We start from the raw sequence: 10,178 nt of genomic DNA on the forward strand, positions 1-10,178 counted from the left end.
ACTTGGCTCTCTTAATAATAAGCATCACTTTAATGAATCACTGACTACTTTATTGACTGACCTGAAAACTTGGTCAATTCTTTCTAGATTGAATTGTTAACTTAGGAAGTGTACACTGCAATTCAATACAAATCAGATTCAAACATTACTAAGGACAGTAATAATAAAATTCCTGCCTGCATTAGAATGCATCAATTCTGAATTGCTTAATAAGGTTCTATTAGTAAAAACTGGAAGAAAATAGTATCTAAATCCTGAGGAAATGGGAAGCTTTACAAAGATATTTCACTAATAGCCATAGTTTTACCTGATAACCTGTTGAGAGAAGGTAACTCAGTTACCAAACTCACATAATCCCAGCTACCAACCAGGATGGTAAAAGGGTCATGTCATATGCAGGGGCTATAGATATTTTCTAATTAAAAAAAAGGAATGTGAATTTATAGTAGACTTGCTTAATAGTTTATACATTAAAGAAACAGAAAATTTAATTGACAAGACCATAATCTCATTCACTTAGGTACATCTGAGTGACAGTTTAGTTGTTTGAATTATGAGTGGTCATTTGTAGGAACCTCTTAGCTGGAGACAAAATTAATTTGGGGAAATAAACAGATGCTGTAACAGTGGATTTTTATCCTTTTCACTAAGCGTATACATCACAGAAACACATTCATTATAACTTTTTTCTCAGAATTAGAAAGAAGTAAAGCAAAATTCCAAGTCTAAATATTTCAACGTCTACCCTCAAAATTCATGCCATGTTAAGGGTACATCAATCACAAAGACCACTAAATTCAAGGGAAATATGTTTCATAAAAATTAAAAACTTAAGAATATACTATGGTTTAATAATTTCAAGAATAGGTATTCCAGAATCCTGACTCCTAGAACAAACAAAAACTGACTACATTCTTGAAAATAATTTTTAATCAACTAAAAAAATGAAAACTGAGATATTAAATCTCATAAGAAGAAATTAAATTTCCAATATCAGCTTAATAATGATTTTAGTAAAGTACAGCTGTGTTTTTGTCAGTATCTTAAATGCTTCCTACAATGAGGGCAGATTTTTAAAAGAATACTTACTGAAAGTAGATACAACACTCTGATTTTCCTGGAGCATTTTATTCTTGTTAAACACTCAAATATTCTGATTATAGTATCGCTAATATACAGTTTAATTTTAATTACAAACTATCCATTACATAATAGAAAGTTTTAAAAAATACTGTAAAGGCTCAAATTACATGACAGTCTTTCTATAAATATTATTAGAAGTATTCAAGATATTAATAAATAATGAGTTAATATAACAGACATATGTGAAATACCTTATTTGTGTAATGAAAACTTAGGCCCTGCCCAAAGTTAGATCTAGCTCTTATCTTCACCTTCTGATTGTCTGCTATCCACACTTCTGATGTTTTGTGAGTGAGTGAACTTTGGGTTATACTGAGTCACTTTAATAGCATAACTTCCAATGGAGGGTTTTGACTCCTGTGGTATAAATAAACCTCAAAACTTGAATCAACCATGTATGCAATCAGTCAATCCTGCTGATAGAATGATACCCTAATTATAAACTTGACATTGAAATTTTAAATGAGTTTCCTTAGTTGATTATACTTTGTACATATTGGAAATGTAATACACCTAGACTCTAGGGAATGGAAAGACAGAAGGTCTGTATTTAGAAATTTCCTGAAGTCTGCCCCTGTGAACCTCTTATTGTAGCAGATTTTAACATGTGTACTTTCATGGTAATAACTATAAAAGTTTGTATGGCCACTTTCAATGTTTTCTTTGAGTCTCAGGTAAATTATCAAACCTGAGGGTGTTTTTAAGAACCTCCCAAACTTACAATCTTTCTTAGAAGTGACAGCAATATTGGGGACTCTGCTCCTCAATTAGTAAGTGGTATAAGCTTATGCTACAGGACTTAAAAATGATACACATTACTGTGTATGCAATTACTCTTATAATTTTTAAATTGTTCTCAATTTTGATTGTGTGGTATATTTGAACATTTATCATTTCAGTAATACCTTCTTTGAACCACACTTTAGTATACAGAGGTATATTCAGTGTTTCAAAGGACTTCTCTATTAAATTGACTGTTTTTGTATGACAGTTTTTAAAATGTATTCTCTTAAAAACCACAAGTGTAAATAAGGTTCAAATTGTATAATTGATAATATGAAACAGGAAGAAAAGGGCTAAAGGTGTAGGGGAAGTGGGAAAGGTAGGGGAAAGGGAAGAAGGGAAAAGAAAAAATATGAGAAAAGGAAAAAATGGAAACAAAACATTTGTAAATAGAGAAGGGTGGAGGTGGGGGAAGGGAGGGCAGGGACAAGGGGAAAAAATAAGAACCAAGACCTGTCATGTAAAGGTACAAGATCCCAATGATGAATGTAACTGTACTTTGCACCTAAAAAGTACCAATAAATTTAATGAAAAAAAAATGTTGTATTCTCATAATGTTAAAAATATTATTCAGTCTAATCTATCATTTCTCAAGTTCAACACAATTAACAGCAGTTGCATTAGAACTTTTCTAGCCTTTTCAATGCTGTGTGTGATTTTACTACCTCAGAATCTTTATCATCAATGTTATCAGATTCCTTCACAATGCTTATAAAACTAAAGAACTGTAACATCTGTGGTGTGTGGCCTAAAAGCAAAGCTCAATATTACAAGTTGCCTCAACACTCAGTGACACTCTGAGCCTCATGTGCCCTAACCACGATTGTTCCATTGTTTTCACAATAAGGTTACCTGGCAATTTGGCAGACTTCTCCTAATCTGTACATTCCCTCTCTAATTCTTGGCCTGTTTGCCAAATTACGTACATAGAAGTAAATCATATGCGTGAATGAAGAGGCATCACAACTTCTTGAAAGTGTGAAGCCTCACTGTCTGATTTTTAACTTCATTTACTGCAACCTCTGTGAGTGTACCCAACTAACAAACTTGTCAGTCATATCTGTCCAGTATCCATGATAGCAGGCTTGGCCATCCCTGGGACACTAGAGTAAGAATCTCTCCTTCACCAATAGGGCGGATGGGAGACAAAACAATATGCACCCGTTAAATTGTAAATAATGTTTCTAGGCTTCAATTTTGGGTTAGTGCAATGCAGATGATAATGTAATTATGAGGTGTGATTGAAAAATACAGAGAATGTTTAATTTTTAAAAATGTATTTTGCTAAAAGGCACATTGCCATCTCTCTCCCTCTCTCTCTCTCTCTCTCTCAAATATCCCCCCTCTCTAGCTCCAACACAGTCACTCATCTCATCATTGTTGCCATTTTCTGAGGCATTTCTGCAAGTTTTCTTTTGTGTTTAGCTGCTGTGTCCTAGATGTCTTTATGTTCTGAATCACTCTGAAACATTTACCTTTCTTGATCATTTTGGTTTTGAGGAAGAGCCAGAGTCACAGGGTGTCAGACCCAGTGAGTGAAATGGATGAGGACCATTACAATATCTTCACAAGTCTGCCTTTTCACTGGATGGCACCCAGCAGTAGTAGTTATGGAAGTCTGATCACGTTTTGTGAATCCATTCACAAAAGAGGACTTCCAGTACTGCTTCTGAAATTAGGAAGAACGAAGGAATGTATTCAGAGAGAAATGTTTTGAGGGAGATTAATAGTAATGTTTCTTTTAGTATAATACATTTTCTCTAAATTTAAACATACACTCTATATTTTGATTACATCTTGTGTAGTACATTAATAATACATTTGAATTTACATTTAAAACTGTGTACAACACATAACATAGAATTATATTCATTTTCATAATTATCTTTCAGTTCCCAAGATGGGCATTGATGCTGGAGTTTGCTGTAATGTTTCTTTAAATGTTGATCATTACAAATTATTTGTAGTGTGCATTTGTTTTAAATAATAAATATTTTCATCCTGGGAGACATATTGCTTCTTGATCCTTTTTATTTCCCCTTCACTCTTCCAATTTCCCTTCATTCCCAGATCTCTTTTCAGTTTCCACAAAGTCTATGTCCTTATGTCCTACACGTTTATTTTATTTTTCTCTTTATTTATATTTTGAATTTCTCATAAAAAGAAACCATGAGATGTTTAATTCTGTCTAATTTATTTCACAGCATTATGGACTCAAGGTGCTACAAATTTATCTTGTTTCGTGGTTTAGTTGTACCGCATCATGTATATCTGCATTTTCTTTATTCTTCCATCTGTTGATCATCATATAGTCTACTTCCAAAATTTACTTTCTATGAGTTTTAATGATCTATCTCCATGAAATCACAAAAAAATTTCAACTCTTGCAGAAAGGGGACACTTTCTAGCCTCCAACACACCAAATCTTTATCTTCTATTCTCATCTTTTCTTCTACTTATAGGTTGCTCTCTTTTCAAGAGCACTCTATACAGGTGAATGCTCAGTTTGTCCCCCTTTACTGCCTGTGGCTTTCATCCCTAGTCTTCCTGGCTCTGCAGAGCAAGTCCTATTTAGCATTCAGTTTAAAGAAATGGTATAAAGATGGTGACTACAGATGAAAGTGTCTAGTGATCCATTGCCATATTGTGTGGACACACAAAGGGATACTAAATGTTTGTTCTCTGAGGCACTGTCATCACCACCATGGATGGCACTACCTTTACTTGTATGATAATTGAAGATGAATAGAAGTTGGTGAAGAGCTATGATGAGACGACTGACTCACAGAAATAGGACAAGGATGAGAAAGAGCTAACAGTTGTCCATGGAAGGCAGGTCTCTCAAGGTTATATAATACAAATAACAAATGGGACAGAATCCCATAAGCTACCTGTGTGGAGGTTCAGGGATTTTCTCAAATTTTCAGGTTGACTATTGTGAGAGATACTCAGAGAATTTATGAATGTTACAAAAGATATGAAGGATTTCAATGTACTTCTCAGTCAATACAACCATCTTAGTGTATATAAATTACACATCAATCTTTACCATAATCATGCTTTTGTTTGTTTTGTTTTGTTTTTTGTTTTGGCTTTTTGAGAAAGGATCTCACTATGTAGTTGAGACTGACCTGGAACTCACTATGTAGCACAGGCTGGTTTCAAATTCACAGCGATCCTCCTGCTTCAGCCTCCCAAGTTCAGGGATTACAGGCATGCGCCACCACACCTGGCTCTTCATTTACTATTTTTAAACTAGTACAATCAATAGATAAGTATACCCCTGTGATTAACCAAAAGTTTAAATGTACAGCAATGAAAAATGGTGAGATTTTTCAAGGGTATAATAATATCTCACTGGACCCTAACAGTGGAAATCTGTTGATAAAAAAGTCATCTCCAAAACTGAGTTTCCAAAAAGAACCTCTGGGGTTAAGTTAGGTCAGCATTTGAGTAAGATCTATGCCAACAAACACAGCTGTTACTGAAATTTTTTTTTCAGAAAAAGGAAAATTACCTTCTGAGTCATCTCAAATTAAATCTCTATCATAGGCTGTGTGTCTTTTAAAGGGAAGCCTATAATCAGAGGTCTAATCCTTAGCAAACCTGGATTTAATCTTAGGTTAACAATGCAACCAATCAAACTCTCATGCCTGAAAGTAAATACCACCCGTTTGTCTAAAAAAATAAATAACAAATTCCAGAAGATCCACCAAAGATAACTCAATTGCTATATCCAAGATAGTATCTATTCTCATTTCTTCTCCCTGCTATATTGTGATAATGCAAACAGCATCTGTTCTCTTTTGCCACTGCCTAATCATTTGTGGGTAATGTTGGTATTGAAATATCACCAGTGGGTTAAATGAACACAGACACTTTAGAAGGAATAGATGCACAATTTGTAATCCTCTGCATGAGACTATTAGAGACTACTTGGGGTAGAGAAATTTGAATGAGGTACAATTGTTTTCAGTATGAAAATGAATGTAAAGAAATATGTTACTGAAAAACATGGAAACAAAACAATTATTAAAAAAAGGGGATATATTCTCCTTTCCCTCAGTTTAGTAATATAGTTCTGGTAAAGCCTACTGTAAGTAGGCATCCTTGACCTTGTAGCCTTAAAGTAAATATATAAGGAATTATAAGAAACACATAAAATTTACAAGATAGCCATAAGAGAGCTTTAATGTTTTACTGAGAATAGTGAGAAAGTACAGATCTGTTGCTATTTTATTTCACAGAAAATTAGTCATAAGCCTGAAGGAAATTACTTATTAATACAGTAAAGATAAATTCACCATATCTTAAAAGATAAAGTTTGCAGCTTTTATAGTTACCTTAAGTCACACCTAAATCATTAGCACTTGGGACAGTGAAACCTTTAATTTTAACCTTTTTAAAAAACTAAGCATAGCCCCAGGTTGTATAATTGTTTGGTTTTTGTTTTTAGTTGAGAAATGTAATACCAAAAGATACGTGGAGCAAAATAACAAAATAATCAAGTATAAATATATTTTGACCTATGTTATATTGTATATACACCAGTTACCTTTGATTTGTGATATATGGGAAAAGTATAGGAGAGACAGAAAATCCTGAATACTTATATAGTTCTCAAAAATGTACAGTATTTCTGGAATTATCACTGTTTAACAAATAGGTAAGCCTCATTTAAATATATTATCAGAGTTTACACAGCTAATGGATACAATAGATGGAATTCAAACATATCATATAGTCTTTCTACAAGGTCTTGTGCCTACCAATTTATTTTATCATTCAATCCTAATCAGAAGGAAAAGATATATTCACTTCACTGAGCAACAGAGAAAGAGAACCATGACATCCTTCAATGAAATGGCAAAAAGCCATAGATAGCTGTGGTGGGATCACTGATTGGCATGGTTCGCCTCCTCCACTCCTATTACTATTTAGTGAGTATTCCACTGTAGATTGCAAGGACAGGCAAAAAGAAACTATTGGAAGACAACCGCTGTTCCTATTAGTGTGAATATGCACTCTGAAGAAATGATGACCGGTGGAGGAGAAAGGAAGGTGAGTTGGCTGAATGTCATTGAGAAGGTATAAACGGGAATAAAATAAGAAAGAAGTTGGATTATTTTTTTAAATCTTAAGGTAAATAAGTGTGATTATTCTCTCAAAATGTTCAAGTATATAGCAGATAAACAGGGAAATTTGAAAATATATTCATTTATCAGGTGCTTTGAAAGCAGCAGAGCCATTTGACCTTAAAAAATAATCATATGTATGTGAATGTACTTGGGTTGATAGCATCTCAGAAGTAACTCATATGTAACAATGGAACGCTTTCACAAAAGGTCATGAATTGACAAAACCCCCAAAATCCTAATATGGCAGAGATGATGAGATGGAAACTCAGTGTTCATTTTTATTTTCCTGAAAGACTTTGTTAAGTGATAGTTTCTTCATATTCACTTTTATTGCATGAGACTTACATTGGTTTGCCTAAGTTGATAATAAACTCTTATACTTCAGAATCGTGGACAATTAAAACAAAAGAAAAATGAGCAGAACTACTGAAATTGAAATGAAAGAAATAAATGTTTTGTCCTGGCTCTACTCACTGGGAGAAAGTTGTGGCTTCTATTATATAATAATTTTCCACTGAAGATTCCTGTTTTTAGAGAGGGGATTTCAAGTAAGAAATCAAGATAGCTGCTTTGCACTATAATATGTAATAAATATGATAATCGTATAATTTTAAACTGAGAAATCCTGGAGAGTAAAAGAATACTAAAATATTTAAAATGATATTGTTTAATATAATTAATAGCTAACAAGTTAATTATATTGCTAGATGTAGAAATACTTCAATAATTATGTTCAGAAGTACTTTTTCTAACTATGTGAAATATTTAATTCTGTAAAGCAAAAAATATTTATATTGGTTATTATATATCAATATAGTAAAAATAATATTCATATATACTGTTTTCTAGCTATATCTTTCCAAAATTCAATATAACTACTTTTAGTTTTCAAAAAGTGTGTGGCTTTTCAATATGGATGTATTCTTAATTTTACTTATACTTACTTGCAAACATTTTTTAAGGGGTTGATAAGATGGAATTTAATTACATCCTCACTTATTTTGTTTAGTAACTATAATATCTTCAAATGAGGAAATGTGATACTTTCTCTGGCAAGTTGAGAAAAAATTCTGCCACCTGGAGTATATTTTAAATTTTATCATTTATATTGGAAATCAATAAATATTTATGCTCAAAGTGCAAATACTGTCAAAAGCACATTTTGTGTGTGTGTGAATTCTCAAACCTTCTTAGTTGTTTTTTTTTTTATAAAAATAAAAAAAAATTCAAAAACATCTTCTTTCCTAATTATTTTCAAATAGGACTGAACTATTTTCAGTGACTGACTGGATGTTGGAAAATTGTATACATTCAAAATTATTTCCATCCTGATATGGACTATAAATGTATCCAATTACATCTTGATAGAGATGATAAGTGTATTTAATTAGAAATTAGAGTCCATCAAAAGTTCTTCTACAGGTTGCAGTATTCCAAAAATCTATAAAAATTCAAAAGAGAAATTTGTGTCATTTATATGCTCATGATTTAATTTGTAGAATTTTTTCATGCTTTTGTAGTGATGTCAGTTATCTTATTGACAAGCACTCTTTTAATGACTGAAACTTGATAAAAGCTTCATTACCTGATGTTTTGGGTTCTTTATTCATTTAAATATTTAAATAAGATTGTGAAACATTGAGAACAAAATGAAAATGAAATTGCAGAACTCCATTTGCAAAAAGTCTAGTGGAATTATAAACCATTTACTTTGATTTACTAAAGAGAATTTCAAACTCTTGAACATTTTTAATACTACAATTAGTAATAGTCAGCAATAGAAGTGTTTGATGTCATACTGAAGTAATTTCTGTTCATCATCAGCTTTGCCACAAATATTTTATAGTAAGATTTCTGTGTATTAGTAAAAACATTTATATATTATAACAACTGAAATTTCTATGTAGGTTGATAAAATATTGTAATTTGTAATCAATTTTAAATAATATATGTATTTCAAGAAAATCTGAATGTATTTCTATGCTTTAGATACTAATTTTCTTGGAGTTGTTTTAAACCCAATGTAATATTCCATCAAAATTTAAATTTCTATTGTTTCATGAGAAAATTGTTTTAATGCTGGATTTTTTAATCTGAATTTACAATAGCATGAATGCTGAATCAATTCAAAGTGATACATGAGACTTTAAGGTTTATTGGAAAGAACTTGTAAATAAATGTTTGATTTTATAAATTGAGTTTTAAAAAATCAATCTTTATTGGAAGTAAATTTTTTTTGTACTTTGCAATAACATTGATATACTTCTGTTGTTGAAGTTGTTCAGAACCACAACACTCTCTCTCTGCATACACACACACACACACACACACACACACACACACACACAGAGAAAGCACCATGAAACTGAAAATGAGAAAAATGTTTACTGTGTATATTCATTAAGTTTATTGGTACATTTTAGATGTATAATATGATGACATTCATTGATGGGAATTTGTACATTAATTTTTACAAAGACTTTGTTTCCATTTTTTCATTTCCTTTCTTTCTTCTCCCCAACTCCTGCCACTTCTGCTTTCTCTTCCACTTTGGACCTCTTTTCCCTTTTCCTATTATCTATTTTATATTTTGATCCTCATTTATACTTTTAGTTTCTCATACCAGAGAAACTATTTGGGATTTACAAATGTGTCCTATTTATTTCACTTCAGAGTATGGCCTAAATGTGCATCCATTTAGCTATAAATTTCTCTAGTTTCTCACTCTATGGTTGAGTAGTACCCCATTTTATATATATATATTTTTAAAAAGCACACATTTTCTTGATCCACTCTCCAGTTGATGGGCAATTGGGCTGTTTTTAAGTTTTAGCAATTAGAAATTGTGCCACTATAAACATGAGTGCACATATTCCACTGTGGTATGACTCTTTTAATTCTTTGAGGAAGATACCCAGCAAGGGAATAGCTGGGTCAAATGGGACTTCCAATCCTAGTTCTCTGAGGTATCTCCATACTGATTTCCACAGTGGTTACACCAGTCTACACCCCCACCAAGAGTGGAAAAATCTTCCCCACAACCCCACCAGCATTGGTTATTGGCTGATTTCTTCATGGCAGCCCTTCTTTCTGGAATGAGGTGGAATCTCAGAG

Source organism: Fukomys damarensis, unplaced genomic scaffold (genome assembly GCF_012274545.1).
Source record: "Fukomys damarensis isolate Sample0158 unplaced genomic scaffold, DMR_v1.0_HiC HiC_scaffold_20, whole genome shotgun sequence".
NCBI classification, from domain to species: Eukaryota; Metazoa; Chordata; class Mammalia; order Rodentia; family Bathyergidae; genus Fukomys; species Fukomys damarensis.